At 47.2% G+C, this 17449-nt stretch overlaps 1 protein-coding gene and 1 long non-coding RNA gene across 2 annotated transcripts in view; both read right to left on the bottom strand.

Moving 5' to 3' along the window:
* The window catches only part of LOC100296695 (X antigen family member 5), a 265171-nt gene that overhangs the window by 13348 nt on the left and 234374 nt on the right, over positions 1–17449 (bottom strand). The gene's annotated exons all lie outside the window — the stretch shown is intronic.
* On the bottom strand, positions 12491–14231 carry LOC132344746 (uncharacterized). Its single transcript, XR_009493695.1, has 2 exons — positions 14077–14231; positions 12491–13978 (listed from the first exon to the last, which is right to left on the bottom strand). It is a non-coding gene; the product is annotated as an uncharacterized lncRNA (long non-coding RNA).

Genomic DNA, 17449 nt, shown 5'->3' on the forward strand with positions numbered 1-17449 from the left:
CTAAAGACAAAACTTACCAATATCAGGAAAGAAATAGGTTACAGATGCGGATGACCACAAACTGTGGGAGAAACTGAAATAGCAGCACCAGGCCCCCTTCGATGAGAGCTACGTGCCAAACCCAGCCCGTTACAAGACTCCTTGACATTCAGGAGCACGCCAAGTAGATTTCCATGCCAGGACTGTTGCATTTATTGTTCCTTCTGCCTGGAATGCTCTTCTCTTAGGTAACCCCACAGCCTGCTCCCTTACTTCCTCCAGATCTCTGCTTACTTGCCATCTTTCAGGGAGTCTTTCCCTCATTATCTTGAATAAAATAATAACATCATATCTACATACTCCTTTTCCCCTGATCTAGCAATATGTTTCTTCATAGCGCCTGCCACCCTTGATTATTTACTGACCACCAAGTCGATGAAATGAGAGACTTGGTTGAAATGGCAACCCACTCCAGTGTTCTTGCCTGGAGAATCCCAGGGACTGGCAGGGGCCTGGTGGGCTGCCGTCTATGGGGTCGCACAGAGTTGAAATGACTGAAGCGACTTAGCAGCAGCAACAGTACTGTCCCAAACTTCTTCAATAGTCCTCAGGTCTATGGCAGGTGCTCAGATAACATTTGCTGAAGGACAGTCTGGAGCCAGGCCCTTTACACACATTGCTAACATGCACAGGTACCCTCCAAGATGGGCACTGGCCCCATTGTATTAATTATGATACAAACTGAGATTTCAGGAGACAAGTGATACACTCAACAACACAGTCAGCATGTCAGGTTCCAGGCTTCAGAATCATATCTGCCAGCTTCCAAATCCTCAGTTCCCAGACAGAGACTTCACAGCCAAGAACATAAGAGGTTTTATATCTAACACAAAGACTCCAAACAGCTCAGATAGATACCCAGAGACACCAAAAAGAGCTCACTGAATCTCTGCACAGAGAGTGCACAACTCGTCTCAGACCCTCAAACACAACTGAGACCATAACCATACACACTGTGACAAAGACCCTCCAAACAGACCAAAGTCTTCCAGACAGAAACAAACGAGAACTGCACAGATACTTCACATCATGGAGACTGACTCCCAAACCACTGGGACACTTACCGACCTAACACAAAACCCCCTAAACAGAAAGACAGACGTTTTAATAATAACTCAAGACCACAATATAATCTTAAGATTAATTTCCCAGACAAATGAAAAACTTGCAAACTGTACATAGATTCCCAAGCAGCTGATAGTTTACACCTTTACACTGACCCATCCTTAAAGCAGCACAGAGGCATCACAACTTCGGAACGCAGAATCAAAAGCTCAGTGATCTCACATTCTGGGGTGCAGATGCCTACACAGAGATCTCTCACCCAGGGACTGAAAAGCCAGCAAGCTCCAAAGATGCACATCCCGGTATACAGGCACACATCCTAGAGGCTTTGTACTATGGCTCACAAAATCCGCTCAGATCAAATAACCCATCACTCACAACCCTGCCAAAAGGCTCAAGGGGATCAAATGTACCCAAACAACACCTGTGTTGTCACACGAAGCAATACACAATCGCAAGCTGCCAGATACAGTTTATTCTCCAGGGAGAGACACCAAACTCAGAGACCTCTCCCTGGACATGAATTGCATGCATTTGTGTGAATGACGGAGAAGGCACTGGCGACCCACTCCAGTACTCTTGCCTGGAATCCCGTAGTCAGAGGAGCCTGGTAGGCTGCAGTCCATGGGGTCGCTAAGAGTCGGACACCACTGAGCGACTTCACTTTCACTTTTCACTTTCATGCATTGGAGAAGGAAATGGCAAGTCACTCCAGTGTTCTTGCCTGGAGAATCCCAGGGACGGGGGAGCCTGGTGGGCTGCCTTCTATGGGGTCGCACAGAGTCCCACAGGACTGACGCGACTTGGCAGCAGCAGCTGTGTGAATGACCTTGCACTGCCACAGGATCCAGACTGAGCGGAGCTAAACCAGAATGAAATGCCTTCACCATGCACAGCCAGCGACTGCGCCAAACCTCGCCACTAACCAGGGCACCTATTAGACCCCTTTGGAAAAAGCAATAAGACTCGGAGGAAAATTGTTTGCTCTGAAAAGTCGCGCACGCCAACGCAGGCGCACGCGTATACAGGCGCCTCTCGCCCTCAGTTCCTGTTCTACGACCACACTGCCTGCAATCACGCGGTGGCCAATCACTGCCCAGAACGCTTCCCTGACTCCACACCCAGACAGCCAGTCTCTCGCTCCGTAGTCGTCCCACCAATGAAGGGGTGGAGTTGAAAAAGAGACGGAGAAAGTTTCCGCTTAATACCTGTGTCCACTCGGATTCAAAAGCAGTGGGAAGATGGACCTAGTGGCGCCATGAGTGCCGCTGCTGGGAACTGTGGTCCATGCCCGACGCGGTGTAAGGGGACCCTCTCTGTTGTCACACGCCCTCTCCCAATGGTACCTTCCAGAGTGGGTGGTCTTTCCGCTACCCCTCGGTGGTACATCCCAGGACAGAACTGTTTCATCTCGCGCGCCCCTTGCTGGTGGCATTGGGGAACAGCAGATATAGATGCCCGTGGACCATTCCAGGAGGATCCACAAAGGCCAGAAGGGCAAGGTTAGGGGGAAAACCCCACAGATTCCTGCAATTTGGGACTCAGAAAAAAGTCTTCGTAAACTGAAGATTACGTCTCTATGGGGATCACTGTCGTAACAGAGAGCATGGAAAACACTTTATCTTTGCTGGGCATTGTGATTGTTTGTGCTTTCCTGTTCAATACAGAATAGGTCTCATGGGGGAAGGCCAGCCGTAGTCCCCCAAGGGGCATGATAGATAAAGCTTCCGACTGGGATCTGCAGGCCTGGCGTGGGAAAGCCCTCTGTCGCTGACTGCGAGTAATATGTGGAAGAGACAACAGGACCTTCCATTCTCTTAGGAAAGGGGTCAACTCTGAGAGGACCCAAGGACACCACCACGTAGGTGAGATAAAGACCATGGCTTTGTCACCATCTTGTCATCCCTGAATATGTTTCGTAGCAGAATCCTCAGCCTGTCTAGCTATGCCTCTCTCAACAAGTTTAAGTTTGTTTGTTCATTCCATCATTCATGCATTCTCTCCAAAGTATGCATTAAGCACAACTCTGTATGTTAGGACAGAGAAAATCAACCTATCCTCATGGAGCTTACATTCTGTTGGGATCATGTGGTCCCTAAATACAAGTAATGTATCAGGTGTTTGTAATTGCTGTGATTAAAATTAAATCAGGATAGTGAAATACAGAGAGGGGATGATATTTAGAAAGAGTGGTCAGGGAAGTTCTAAGATTGTGACATTTGAGCAACAGCCTAGAGGAGATATGCCTATTTGGGAGAAAAGTATCCTAGACAGAGGTAAGGCCAGTGGAAAAGCTGGGGAGTAGAACCCTGTGTAGTGTGTATGAAAACAGTGAGGAGGGCAATGTGACAGGCACAGCATGATGGAGGGAGAGTGAAGAGATTGGGTGACAGAAGTCATGAGGGCCAGGTCATTAAAAGGGGGGATTTGAACTTGAACCATAGGAGGGTTCTTATCAGAGAATTCCCAAGGCTTCTTTCCGAGGCCCAGATGGCACATGATTGTTGAAGAGCCCTTGGTTTATTTGAAGAAAAACCCTTCCCCACCCCTTCTGCAGCTGAGCATGCCTTTCCTGGAATCCCCTACACTCAAGGGGAATGCCTCTTCCTGCTTCTAGTGAACATCCATGTCAACCAATGATACTCTCAGGAGAGACAGGGCAAGGACCCTCTTGGTGTGACTGAGGGCGCATTGAGTCTTACAAAGGCAAAGAGGCATGATATAAGAGGCACAGAGATGGCAGGGAGAAAGACAAAGATACAGCATTAGACAGGGACGGAGAGACTACTTCTGGTAGCAACCTGTCCCCACTTAGTTAGCACCCACCTACAGGCCCCCAGCCCTGCTACTGGATGATGTACAGTACATTTTCCCTATAGGAGAAAAGAAGCTCCTCCGCTAGGACTCTCTCTAGGGAATGACTCAGTCGCCCATAGCCTGGGCCTTAATCATGCTCCCTTCATCCACATCAGGGGCCTCTGCCCATCAAGACAAGTACATGCTCCATTCCTGGGGAGGCTCATGCTGTACACAGGGTCCCTCACAACCTATCCTGCCCAGACTGCCCTCCTGCTGATCTCACTGCCAATGACTGCTTTAATGGAGGAAAGAGAGGCAGGGATCTCTGCATTTGTGGTGGAGCCTCATGCAAATTGGTAAATGTGAGATTTCTCCCCAGCTGCTTGGAGGCTCACCTCTGTACCTTCCCCCACCACATCGATGGGTGTGTGATGGAGAGACACAGAGACATATCCTGACAGTGAGTCAGTCATAGGGTCCTTGTGGCCCTGTGCAAACGCCCCCCCCCCCACTACCCGGCCAGGGTTGTGCTGATTCTTCCCTTCCTCTTCCACGGAGCCCAAGCTTACATGCAGTCTCTCTCCTCCTCATGAGCTGAGATCTTCCATCTGCACTGGCCTTGGGTGCCCATCTGCTATCGGTGCCCTGCTTGTTGTGGGCTGGACAGATGGACTGAAGGAGTGTGTGTACACAGTTTCTGAAACAGGGCCCCTATCAAGGGTAGTAGTCATATCAGCAAGTATTGTTCTTAACAAGATTATTACCTGGGCTTCTGTGAACAGAGCATTATTACCCTCTCTGAGGCTGGGGCCCCAGGCTTTTATCTCTGTGCAGAGGCATGGTAGAAATCGTAGCAAATGTGACATCACAGGCCTGCTTCTATGGCCTGTGAGACTGGGGTCCATCCAGCCTTCCTCTTAAGACTATTCTCATGTGCAGATACATGAAGAGCTGAAAGGCCCAACCCTCTGGACAAAGGACCCCGAAATAGTTCTGAGATTTCATGCCCTGGGACAGAGATGTGCAAACAGTTCAGACTGCTCATCCTGGACACCAACCCAAAACAGCTCTAATAGGTCACGCCTGAGGACACAGATGCACTCCAGCTCAGAAATACCAACTGTGGCTTCAGATGAATTAGGATCCCTAAGAGAAACAGCATTGCTCACAGCCAGTTCTACAGGGTTAACTTGTAACCTCCGTGGTTCCTGCATGACACTGCAGTCTGAAGGAATTCTGGGTGACAAACAGGAAGAGGCACACTGTGCTTTGGACAAACTGGCCCTTATTTAGTCACACAGCTTCCTCAGGAAAAGGTTCAGTGACCCCAGATCCTTGCCCCACACACAAAAGCATGAAAATGATTAACTTGCAATGTCTGATCTCGGTGTTTCACAGTAATCTTTTGCCAGTATTCATGCTAGACTTCATGTATTTCCTAGGCAAAACTCATATTGCCTTCACTGCTACCTCCTCAGAGCAGTGTTCTCAGAGCTAACGGAGGAGCTGTGTCCCGGGCTATAGTCCCCAGGAGACCCCAAATCCAACCTAAACTCACAACTCTTCTGTTGTATGTATTTCCTTAAGTGGACACTACTCTAGCTAATAGCTCCCATTTACCTCAAAGCCTTCACACCCTTCCCCAGAGCCTACAGTCTGCACCCTGGGACACAGAGCCCCACATCTTTGCCTCTGGGCTACTGCGTGGGCATTTGCACTGAGTCTCTGTTCAGTCAACCCCAAGGGAGAGAGGCCTCCAGTCTTGCAATTCCTGCAGCCCATAGTCACCAGCATGTAATCCTGAGGAAGGCAGGTTCATTCCAGGGGTGTGGTGTGCCTCAGAGCTGAGGGGCTCTGAAATTGATTTCCCAGGTCTGGGTCCTGAGAATGGCCCTAACCCCACCCTGGTCAACTCTGGTCATGGTAACTCTGTATCCTGCCCCATGGGAGGTTCAGAGTGAATGCCAGATCCACAGAAGAAGCCCCAGAGACTGGTCCTCTCTATCGCAGCACCCACTCTATGCTACTGAATTCTGGAGATAGGAGAGGTTTTCCCACTGTGCCTATGACAACTCCCTTACATCCCTGTAATCACCTCTGTCATTTTCCAGAGTCCTTCTCCTGGTAACAGCTGCCACAATTCCTCTCTCTCCCCAAATTTCCACCCCTCCCCTCCCCTTCCACCAGGCCTCCCCTCCCCCTCAGGGGCCTCGTTAGCCCCTCCCCCAGCCCTACTCACAGGGCCTCACCCCATTTTTGTCTTCTCACCAAGCACCCACGCTCCCTCAGAAGATCCCCTCAAGACCCTGCCTGCTCCATGCATTCTGCAGGACACCTATCTCCTGCCCACATGCAGGGTCTGTCACAATGTCCCTGTGAGGACTGAACTGAAAAATCTGTTCAGGATCCAGATAAAATTCAGACCCAGACCAGCAGTCCAGGGCAGTTCATGTGGGGCTGGAAGGAAAAGGAGAGGGTCTCTGAGAGGAGCATCTGGTCTCAGAATCCTGAAGGGGTGAAAGGCTTTTCTTCAAGGGTCCTAGTGAGGATGAAGTGAAATGGCACCTTATAAGTACTTGTGCATACATGCCAAGTGTGTGCCAATTATCCTGAATCGTGTCTGCCAGGCTCCTCTGTCCATGGCATTCTCCTGCAAGAATACTGGAATGGGTTGCCATTCCCTCCTCCAGGGGATCTTGCCGATCCAGGGATCAAACCCCCATGTCCTGCATCTCCTGCATTGTCAGCTGAATACTTTCCCACGGAGACACGTGGGTAGCCCCAACATATGTTGAGAGTTAATCGAATATTGTGTTCTCACTACACACACACTCATACACACACACACACAGTCTAACATAAAACAAAACTAAAGGGACACAAGGAAGTTTTAGGAGGTGTTGGGTATGTCTATTACATTGATTGCGGTGATGGTAGAATCATTGTTTGCATATGTCCAAACTCATCAAAATGTACACATTAAATATACAATTTGCTGTATATCAATTCTATTTCAATAAAGACGTTTAAAAAAGGAGAGCAGAAAAATGTTATCCAAAAAATTGATACATACATAAAACGAGAACATTTCTTTAAAAATATTGAGGAGCAAAGTTCACTCAAAAAGTAATGAAGCTGAATAGTACCTTTCTATCTATTAAGTTCATGTGTGTGCATGCTAAGTCACTTCCATTGTGTCTGACTCTTTACGATCCTATGGACCATAGCCCGATAGGCTCTTCTGTCCCTGGGATTCTCCAGGTAAGAATACTGGAGTGGGTGCCAGGGCCTCCTGCAGGGGATCTTCCTAACCCAGGGACTGAACCAGACTCTCTCATGCATTGGCAGGCAGGTTCTTCACCTCTAGCGCCACCTGGGAAGTCCCAAGGAAGTTAATTCCTTTGTCTCATATTATGAGGCCACTGTTACCAGATAACATACAGGCTTGTCATACTTTTTTCCCACTTTTAAAGCAGTCACCTTTTCCATCTTTGGTTCTAACTTGCTTCCTGACCGGCATACAGGTTTCTCAGGAGACAGGTCAGGTAGTCTGGTACTCCGCTGTGGTTAAGAATTTTCTACAGTTTGTTTGATCCACAGAGTCAGAGGTCTTAGCGTAGTCAATGACGCAGAAGCAGATGTTTTGTGGGATTTCCCTTGCTCTCCCCATGATCTAACAAATCTTGGGTATTTGATCTTTGATTCCTCTGCCTCCTCGAAACCGAAGTTGTGTATCTGGAAGTTCTCGGTTCACGTACTGTTAAAGCCTAGTTTGAAGGAGTTTACAAACCAGGAGGCTTCAGAACTTGGGGACAATCTAAGTGGAGAAGCATAGGAAATTGGTGGATGTGAAGGAAGTCTGATAAGACGGACAAGAAACTGAAGCTCTACTTTCGATGTTGCTAGCAAGGTAGACAGGGGCTAGACCATGCCTTCAAGTCCTTGTATAGGAGAGTAGCCTTTATCTAGAAACACATAGACAGCTCTGCAACTGTAAGAGAGGGAGGGAGAGGGCGGGAATAGGGAGACAGACACACTCAGTGGATGTAAGAGACCAGTGAGAAGGGGGGTTGACAATTAAATGGAGGGAGGCTTGGACTAGAGCAGATGTGATGGACATGGGTAAAAGGAGACACATTAGACGTTTACGAAATAAAATGGACAGAACTCAGCAAGAATTTGGACTTGAGGTGAAGGAGAGGGAATTGTAAACGTGGTTAAGAACACGTTTGTGTGTTCTGTCATAAGAGTATGAAACTGTCATGGGGAATCCCAGAAGTTGGCCAGGTCTGGGAAGAATTCCAAAATAAGAGTTTTATATTTTTGAGCTCATGGTCTAGATGGATACAATAACCAATATTTAAAACTTAAATGTTCCTTTTCCTTTAAAAGAAAGTATTAAGGTATAATTTGTATACAATAAAAGACAACACTTTAAACATTATAGTTTGTAGAGTTTTCACAAATGTATACCGTGGTATAAATGCTACCACAATAAAAATGTAGAAAACAGCCCATGTAGTATTCCTTAGCACAGGTATACTCTTTTGTTTTTCTTCCATCTGTATACCAGTTGTTGAATAACAGGGCTGTTTCTACGTGTGGCTATTGGGAATACATGTGTGGACTATTTGAGTGCAGGCCACTGTGTGAGCATGTTTTCATTTCCTTTGGTTAAAATTGTCTAGGAGTAGAATTGCTGGGTCATATAAGGCTTCCCATTGGTGCTAGTCGTAAAGAACCCAGCTGCCAATGCAGGAAACTCAGGTAGGATCCCTGGGTCTGAAAGATCCCCTGCAGTAGGAAATGGCAACCCACTCCAGTATTCTCGTCTGGAAAATTCCATGGACAGAATTCCTGGCAGGTACAGTCCATGGGACCCCAAAGAGTTGGATACGACTGGGCAACTGAAGACAGACACACACACATACACAGTAATTTATTATCTTAAAATCTAAACTGTGTCCTCTGTAGAGAACATAGAGTTGGATCTTGTTTTGATTTTTAAACTGGTATCTCAATGTCTGCCTTTTGATTGTATTGTTGTATCTATTCACATTTAATGTTGATACAGACTTACATCTGCCAATATATTTTTCTGTCTCATGCCTTTTTATTCTACGGTCTTCATGTTACAGCTTTCTTTTGCATTAAATGGGTATTTTCTAACGTAGCATTTAAAATTCTTTACTGATTTTCCCACAATTTTTAAGTTATTTCCTTAGCTATAGGCTACCATAAACAACTTCAGTTTAGTCGCTAAGTCATGTCCCACTCTTTGTGAGCCCATGGAATGCAACATGGCAGGGCTCCCTGTCCATCACCAACTCCCGGAGCTCACTCAAACTCATGTCCATCGAGTTGGTGCAAAAGCTACCCCACTAGCTTTGTTCATAGTGATGCTTCCTAAGGCCCACTTGACTTCATATTCCAGGATGTCTGACTCTAGGTGAGTGAGCACACCATCGTGGATATTTGGGGCATTATAATTCTTCTGTGTATTCTAGCCACCTCTTCTTAATATCTTCTGCTTCTGTTAGATCCATAACATTTCTGTCCAAAAAGGCACAGATGTAAAGAAGACTTTTGGACTTGGTGGGAGAAGGTGAGGGTGGGATGATTTGAGAGAATAACATTGAAACATGTGTATTATCATATGGGAAATAGATCGCCAGTCCAGGTTCGATGCATGGGACAGGGTGCTCAGGGCTGGTTCACTGGGATGACCCTGAGGGACGGGATGGGGAGGGAGGCGGGAGGGGGGCTCAGGATGGGGAACACCTGTACACCGATGGCTGATTCATGTGAATGTATGGCAAAAACCACCACAATACTGTAAAGTAATTAGCCTCCAATTAAAATAAATAGATTAATTAAAAAAACAAAAACCCAAGGGTCTCTCGCCATCCCCACTGATCCCCTTCAGTGCCTCTGCAGGCGTAGGAAACCCTTTTCTCCCCTAGCTGACCGTCAGGAACAGTAACCCCAACTAGCCTCCACAACTCCCCCTCGCTCCCCACCCCCACATCATACAGGGTTGCTCTGGTGTTCCTCTGGTCCGCCTGGGTTTCAAGGCTCCAGGCCAGCATCCAGTAGGTGCCCTAGATGTCTCACATTCTTGATAGTATCGCTTGAAGGATAAAAGTTTTAATTTTGATGATTCCAAATTGCCTATTTTTGTTTCCTTTGGTGCTTGCGCTTTTTGTATCATATCTAGGAAATCATTGCCTAATCCAAGATTAACATTTACATCTCTGTTTTCTTCTGAGTGCTTTATAGTTTTAGCTCTTATATTTAGGTGTTTCATCAACTTTTAGTTAATTGTTATCTACAGTGTGAGGTATAGGTCAAAACTGATTCTTTTGCATGTGAACATCCAGTTATCCCAAAACCATTTGTTGAAACATTATTCTTTGCCATTGAATGGCCTCTACACCCCTCACAATAATCAACTGACCATAGAGATATGGGCTTGTTTCTTGATTCTCCATTCTATTCCGTTATCTGTCTATATACAATCCTTATGTCAGTACCATAATGTCTTGATTATTGTAGGTTTGAAGTGCGTTTTGAAATTGGGAAGTGTAAGTACTTGTTCTTTCTCCACACTGTTTTGGCTCTCCCAGGACCCTTTTAATTCTTACAATTCTAAGATCAGTTTGTTGATTTCTGGGGGAAAAGAGCAGTTTGAATTTTGATAGGCCTCTATTAGGGGAGAACTGCCATCTTAACACAATAGTAAGTCTTCCAACCCATAAATGTGATCTCCCAAATTCATAAAAATCTGAGCAAGCTCCGGGAGTTGGTGCTGGACAGGGAAGCCTGGCGTGCTACAGTCCATGTGATTGCAAAGAGTCAGAGACAACTGAGTGACTGAACTGGAGTGAAATTTCCACTTATCTAGATGGTCTATAATTTCACTCAGCAACGTTTTCTAGTTTGTGTTGTACAAGTCTTGAACGTGTATAGAGATCTATTTGCTCTTTGTATATGACCTTGTATTCTGTAAACCTGTCGAGCCCCTGTAATAGGTCTAATACATAGTCTCTGTGGGGAGAGGGTGGTTCTTTAGGATTTTCTATACGCACGGTTGTATCATGGATTGACAAGATGGCGGAGGAGTAGGTGGATGGGGAATACATCTCTCTCCACGGATACATCAGGAATATACCCTCAGACACAGAAGTGCATGCAGAACACCAGCTGAGTGCGGACAGGAGTACCTGACCAGTGGAAAAGAATACATAGACCCACGCAAAACTCGGTAGGATGAAGGAACTAGGGGGAAAAACGGGAGTGTTAGTAGGGCTGGACCTGCCCTTGGCAGGTGGGGGAACTGAAGCAGGGGTCCGATCCCCACATCGGGGCAATTGTCTGAGTCAGAGGAGAAACATTTAAGGCTGAGAGTGAAACAGCCCATCTGTGGCAGCCTAAATGGAATGAGAATCAGACATCCTTGCTGCAGCCATACATGCCCTAGATGGCACAGTGGCTGGGAGCTGGAGTTTAGGGATTGTGGAGCAATCCCTGGGCAAGGGCTGCTGTTGACTGCAGAGAGACAGATGGAGGGGATGTGAGGGAGGAGACTGTGGTGGGAAATGCCTGTGGAGGAAATCCTGGCAGCCATGGAAGTAAGGTGATTCTGCTGAGTCATGTGTAGGGGGTGGAGCCATCACCATAGCCTCTCAACCCCCACATGCCAGCATTGGCAGCTGAACAATAGAGAGGCTGGCCGATCAAACGCCTGATGCACTGAACTACAGAGTAGGACCCCACCCAGGGTGCCCCTTTAAGTGCCTGATGTGCGTACAACAGAGAAGGACCCCACGTAAGGAAGCCCTCTAAGTGTCTGAATGGGCGGAGCTATGGAGAAAGATTGGCCAAAGAGGCCTTCTGATTGCCAGCTATGGGAGGCTTGAAAAAAAGGCTCCCATAGGGCCATAACTCCTGCAGCGGAGGCATTCCGTGTCCCTGCACACTTGGCACCGCCAGGGTCCCCACAAGCCAAGCTGCTGTGCAACGTTCACGCTCAACCCCCGCTGGGGCAGAGCTGCCACAGGCAAAAAAAGTCTTATGTCCAAGCATGCAGGGTCACTTTGGTAGTGTCCGACTCTCTTCGACCCTGTGGACTGTGGCTTGCCAGGCTTCTCTGTCAGGGAGAGGGGTTCTCCAGGCAAGAATACTGGAGCGTATTGGCCAATACTGGTTGCCATACCCTTCTACAGCACTATAATTCCTGCTGAGGAATTATAGCTGCCAACTCCCCTGAGTATCTGATATCACCAGAACCCCTGACACTCAAGCAGCTGCACCACCTCCACACCTGGCCCTCACAGGGGCAAACCCAAGTCCTCCAGGGCAGCCTCAGGAGCAAACCGCAGTGGAGGACCCATATGCAGAGGTGGAAATAAAACCACAAGTGTAACCCAGGGGCAGTGTGACTAAAGAAGAAGACCCAAAACCCTCCCACCAGCTGTACAAGCTGCAGATGAAATCCACACGATCAACCAGGCAGACTCTGTGTCTGTGGAATATATAAAAGGTCATTGAGAGCTCCCACAAAAGATTACGTCATCTGCAAATAGAATAGTTTTACTTCTTTTCCAATGTAGATTCATTTTATTTCTTTCCCTTGCTTAATTACCCTGTCCAGAACCTCCAGGACAATGTGGAATAGAAGTGGTAAGAGATGACATCCTTCTATTGTTCCTGATTTTCAGGGGAACTACTTCTGCCTTTTATCATTAAGTACGATGATAGCTGTGGGGTTTTCATAGATGTTTTATATCAGATTGAAAATGTTGCCTTCTACTTCTACTTTGAGTCTTTGTATCTTGAACGCATGCTGAATTTGGTCCAGTGCTTTTTAGGTAGCTACTGAGAGGATAATGTGGTTTTTCTCCCTTATTCTACTGATGTGGTAAATTAAATTATTTGATTCTTAATATTAAATCAACAAGGACAAAGATTTTGTAAGGATTTTTCACTTTCATAGATGCTTCCCAAATGCTGTCCACTGTAAAGCTGATGTCCATCAGTAAAGCAGGAGAAGTAAAGCTTGTTTACTACCCCGTCACATCATTCTTGGAGCAGACACTCTGCTGCAGTGAACAGGATGCTTAGACCTTTGCTCATCAGGGAGTTCACCAGTTGTGTAGGAGGGAGGCTGAGCACGGTTCAGTCAGTTCAGTTCAGTCGCTCAGTCGTGTCCGACTCTTTGCGACCCCATGAATCACAGCACGCCAGGCCTCCCTGTCCATCACCAACTCCTGGAGTTCACTCAGACGCACGTCCATGGAGTCGGTGATGCCATCCAGCCATCTCATCCTCTGTCGTCCCCTTCTCCTCCTGCCCCCAATCCCTCCCAGCATCAGAGTGTTTTCCAATGAGTCAACTTTTCGCATGAGGTGGCCAAAGTACTAGAGTTTCAGCTTTAGCATCATTCCTTCCAAAGAAATCCCAGGCCTGATCTCATTTAGAATGTACTGGTTGCATCTCCTTGCAGTCCAAGGGACTCTCAAGAGTCTTCTCCAACACCACAGTTCAAAAGGATCAATTCTTTGGTGCTCAGCTTTCTTCACAGTCCAACTCTCACATCCATACTCCACACAGTCAAAGGCTTTGGCATAGTCAATAAAGCAGAAATAGACGGTTTTCTGGAATTTTCTTGCTTTTTCGATGATCCAGTGGATGTTGGCAATTTGATCTCTGGTTCCTCTGCCTTTTCTAAAACCAGCTTGAACATCTGGAAGTTCATGGTTCATGTATTGTTGAAGCCTGGCTTGGAGAATTTTGAGCATTACTTTACTAGCGTGTGAGATGAGTGCAATTGTGTGGTAGTTTGAGCATTCCTTGGCATTGCCTTTCTTTGGGATTGGAATGAAAACTGATCTTTTCCAGTCCTGTGACCACTGCTGAGTTTTCCAAATTTGCCGGCATATTGAGTGCAGCACTTTCACAGCATCATCTTTCAGGATATGAAATAGCTCAACTGGAATTCCATCACCTCCACTAGCTTTGTTCGTAGTGATGCTTTCTAAGGCCCACTTGACTTCACATTCCAGGATATCTGGCTCTAGGTGAGTGATCACACCGTGGTTAGACATGCAAATAGTCAGGTCCCAGCCAGGACCAACAAGCCTGAGTGCAAAATGGCTCCCCATGGGGTCTCACCTCCTGGGGGTGTTGGAGGGTGAGGTGTGAGACTGGAACACTCCATTGTGCCTGCAGAGATGGGAAGCACAACCACAGGAAGCAGAAGGCACTACAGGGGAGAGGGTTCCATTTGGTACCAATGCAAGTACTGCGTATGGAAGGACAAACCATCCCCCACTGCCCGGGGTGACCAACTGCAGCCTTTGACACAGATGGGGGGATTGCTACCCTGCAACCCAGGCCTGAAACCTGGACCGAGGGGAGTCCCCTTTCTCAGATGTCCAGGAGGATGCTCCAGCCCCATTTTGGCCATGCCCGCCCACTGCAGATTTGAATACACAAGCAGCAGCGATTGGTTGTGGGGCTTGGGAGGCAAGGAATCCTAGACCACTCTGGGGAGCCCACGTGGAAAACACAGGCTCAGGCTCTCACGGGGTACAGAGACAGAGACCCCAGATCAGACCAGGGCTCACACAGTTAAGTGCTGAGGTTGATGGGCAAGAGTTCACAGTGGGGATCTTGGGCCTGAGCACTGGAGGACCAGTGGAACCCAGTCTTCAGGAGTGTTCACTGCCCAGTATACAGGCTGGAGACGCTTCCCCAGTCAGTGGCTGCTTTAGTGAGGTCACTCTAGGAGTCAGCTGGCATTCGTGGAAACATCTCTGAGTTCTAGGCAATCAGTCATCTGAGTTGCAGTGTCCTAAGCACTTCTAAGGTGCCATCTCACTTGAAGAAAACCCTGTCACCCCTGCAGGACCTTGAGCCCAGCTCTTTCTCTGAGAGACCCCCTCGCTTTCCTCCCAGCCCTGAGGAAAGTACCTTGGACGCCTGGTCTGGGTCTGGATTTTCTCTGGATCCTGGAGAGATTTTCAGTTCAGCCCTCACCAGGACTTTAAGACAGACACCTGTGTGTGAGCAGGAGAGAGGTGTCCTGCAGAATGCAGGGACCAGGCAAGGTCCTCAGGGGATCGTCTGAGGCAGTGCAGGTGCTGGGTGAGAGGCCACAAATGGGGTGAGGATGTACCTGAGGCCCTGTGAGCAGGGCTAGGAGAGGGGCTAAAGAGGCTCCTGGAGTTGGAGGGAGGCCTGGTAGAAGGTGAGGGGAGAGGGTGGGGATTTGGGGATAGAGAGGATTTGTGGCAGCTGTCACCAGGCGAGGGACTCTGGGAAATGACAGCTGATTAGAGGGATGTAAGGGAGCTGTCATAGGCACAGTGAGGGGAAGACCTCTCCTATCTCCAGAATTCAGTGGCCCACAGTGTGTGCTGAGACATGACAGAGAGGACCAGGTCCCTGGGACTCGTTCTGTGAATCTGGGATTCCCTCTGAACCTCCCGTGGGGCAGGATACAAAGTCGCCACAACCAGAGGTGGCCAGGGTGGGTTAAGTCTATTCCAAGGACACAGACATGGGAAATTAATTTCAGAACCCCTCAGCACTCAGGCAATCCCCACCCCTGGGATGAATCTGCCTTCCTCAGGATGACATGCTGATGAATGCAGACTGCAGGGACTGCAGGACTGGAGGCCTTGCTCCCTTGGGGTTGACGGAACAGAGACTCAGTGCAAATGCCAACAAAGCAGCCCAGAGGGAAAGATGTGGGGCTCTGTGTCCCAGGGTGCAGGCTGTAGGCTCTGGGGGAGGGCGGTGAAGCCTCCGAGCTAAAGGAGAGCTGTTTGGTAGAGTAGTGTCTACTTAAAACCATACAAAATCAAAACCACAATGAGGTACCATTTCACGCCAGTCAGAATGGTTGCTATCCAAAAGTCTACAAGCAATAAATGCTGGACAGGGTGTGGAGAAAAGGGAACCCTCTTACACTGTTGGTGGGAATGCAAACTCTTACAGCCACTATGCAGAACAGTGTGGAGATTCCTTAAAAAACTGGAAATAGAAATGCCATACGATCCAGCAATCCCACTGCTGGGCATGCACACCGAGGAAAGCAGACTTGAAAGAGACACGTGTACCCCAATGTTCATCGCAGCACTGTTTATAATAGCCAGGACACGGAAGCAACCTAGATGTCCATCAGCAGACCAATGGACCAGAAAGCCATGGTACATATACACAATGGAGTATTACTCAGCCATTAAAAAGAATACATTTGAATCAGTTCTAATGAGGTAGATGAAACTGGAGCCTATTATACAGAGTGAAGTAAGCCAGAAAGGAGAACACCAATACAGTATACAAACGCATATATATGGAGTTTAGTAAGATGGTAACGATAACCCTGTATACGAGACAGCAAAAGAGACACAGATGTATAGAACAGTCTTTTGGACTCTGTGGGAGAGGGCGAGGGTGGGATGATTTGGGAGAATGGCACTGAAACATGTATAATATCATATGTGAAACAAATTGCCAGTCCAGGTTCGATGCATGATACAGGATGCTCGGGGCTGGTGCACTGGGAAGACCCAGAGGGATGGGATGGGGAGGGAGGTGGAAGGGGGCTTCAGGATGGGGAACACGTGTACACCCGTGGAGTATTCATGTTGATGTATGGCAAAAGCCCATACAATATTGTAAAGTAAAAACATAAATAAATAAAATAAATTATTGCAAAAGAAAAAAAAATACAAAAGAACTCCATACTCATTAAAGAAAAATTGAAAAGTAGAGAAGAGCAGAAAACAACAAAACAGTTTTCAGAGTTTCACTATGTAAACAATGTCTGTAACATTTTGAGTATGCATTACTCTCTTATTTATGGACTTTAAGAAAAACCAGTCAACAGCAAAATAAATAAATAAATTTAAAAAAAGAAAAGAAAAGCATACAACAGGAGAGTTATGAGTTTAAGTTGGATTTGGAGTCTCCTGGGAACTACAACCCAGGACACAGCTCCTCCGTTAGCTCTGAGGAAACTGCTTGGAGGAGGTAGCAGAGAAGTCAGTATGATTTTTGCCTAGGAAGTACATGCAGTCAAGCGTGCATACTGGTAAAAGATTACTGTGAAACACAGAGATCAGATGTCACAAGTTCATTATTTTCATGCTTTTCTGTGTGTGGAAGATGCAAGAATCTACGGTCACTGAACCTTTTCCTGAGCCAACTTGTCCAAAGCACAGTGTGCCTCACACTGTTTTTCACCCTAAATTCCTTCAGAATGCACTTTAGGTCAGCAACCACAGTGGTTACAACTTAACACTTGTAGAACTGGCTGTGAGTAATGCTGTTTGTCTTCAGGATCTGAATTTACCTGAGACCAGATGTTCAAGCTGGATTTAGAAAAGGCAGAGGAACCAGAGATCAAATTGCCAACATCCTTTGGATCATAGAAAAAGGAAAAGAGTTCCAGAAAAACATCTCCTTCTGCTTTATTGACTATGCCAAAGCCTTTGACTGCGTGGACCACAAGAAACTCTGGAAAACTCTGAAAGAG

The sequence above is a fragment of the Bos taurus genome, unplaced genomic scaffold (genome assembly GCF_002263795.3).
Source record: "Bos taurus isolate L1 Dominette 01449 registration number 42190680 breed Hereford unplaced genomic scaffold, ARS-UCD2.0 Leftover_ScbfJmS_1396, whole genome shotgun sequence".
Lineage (NCBI taxonomy): Eukaryota > Metazoa > Chordata > Mammalia > Artiodactyla > Bovidae > Bos > Bos taurus.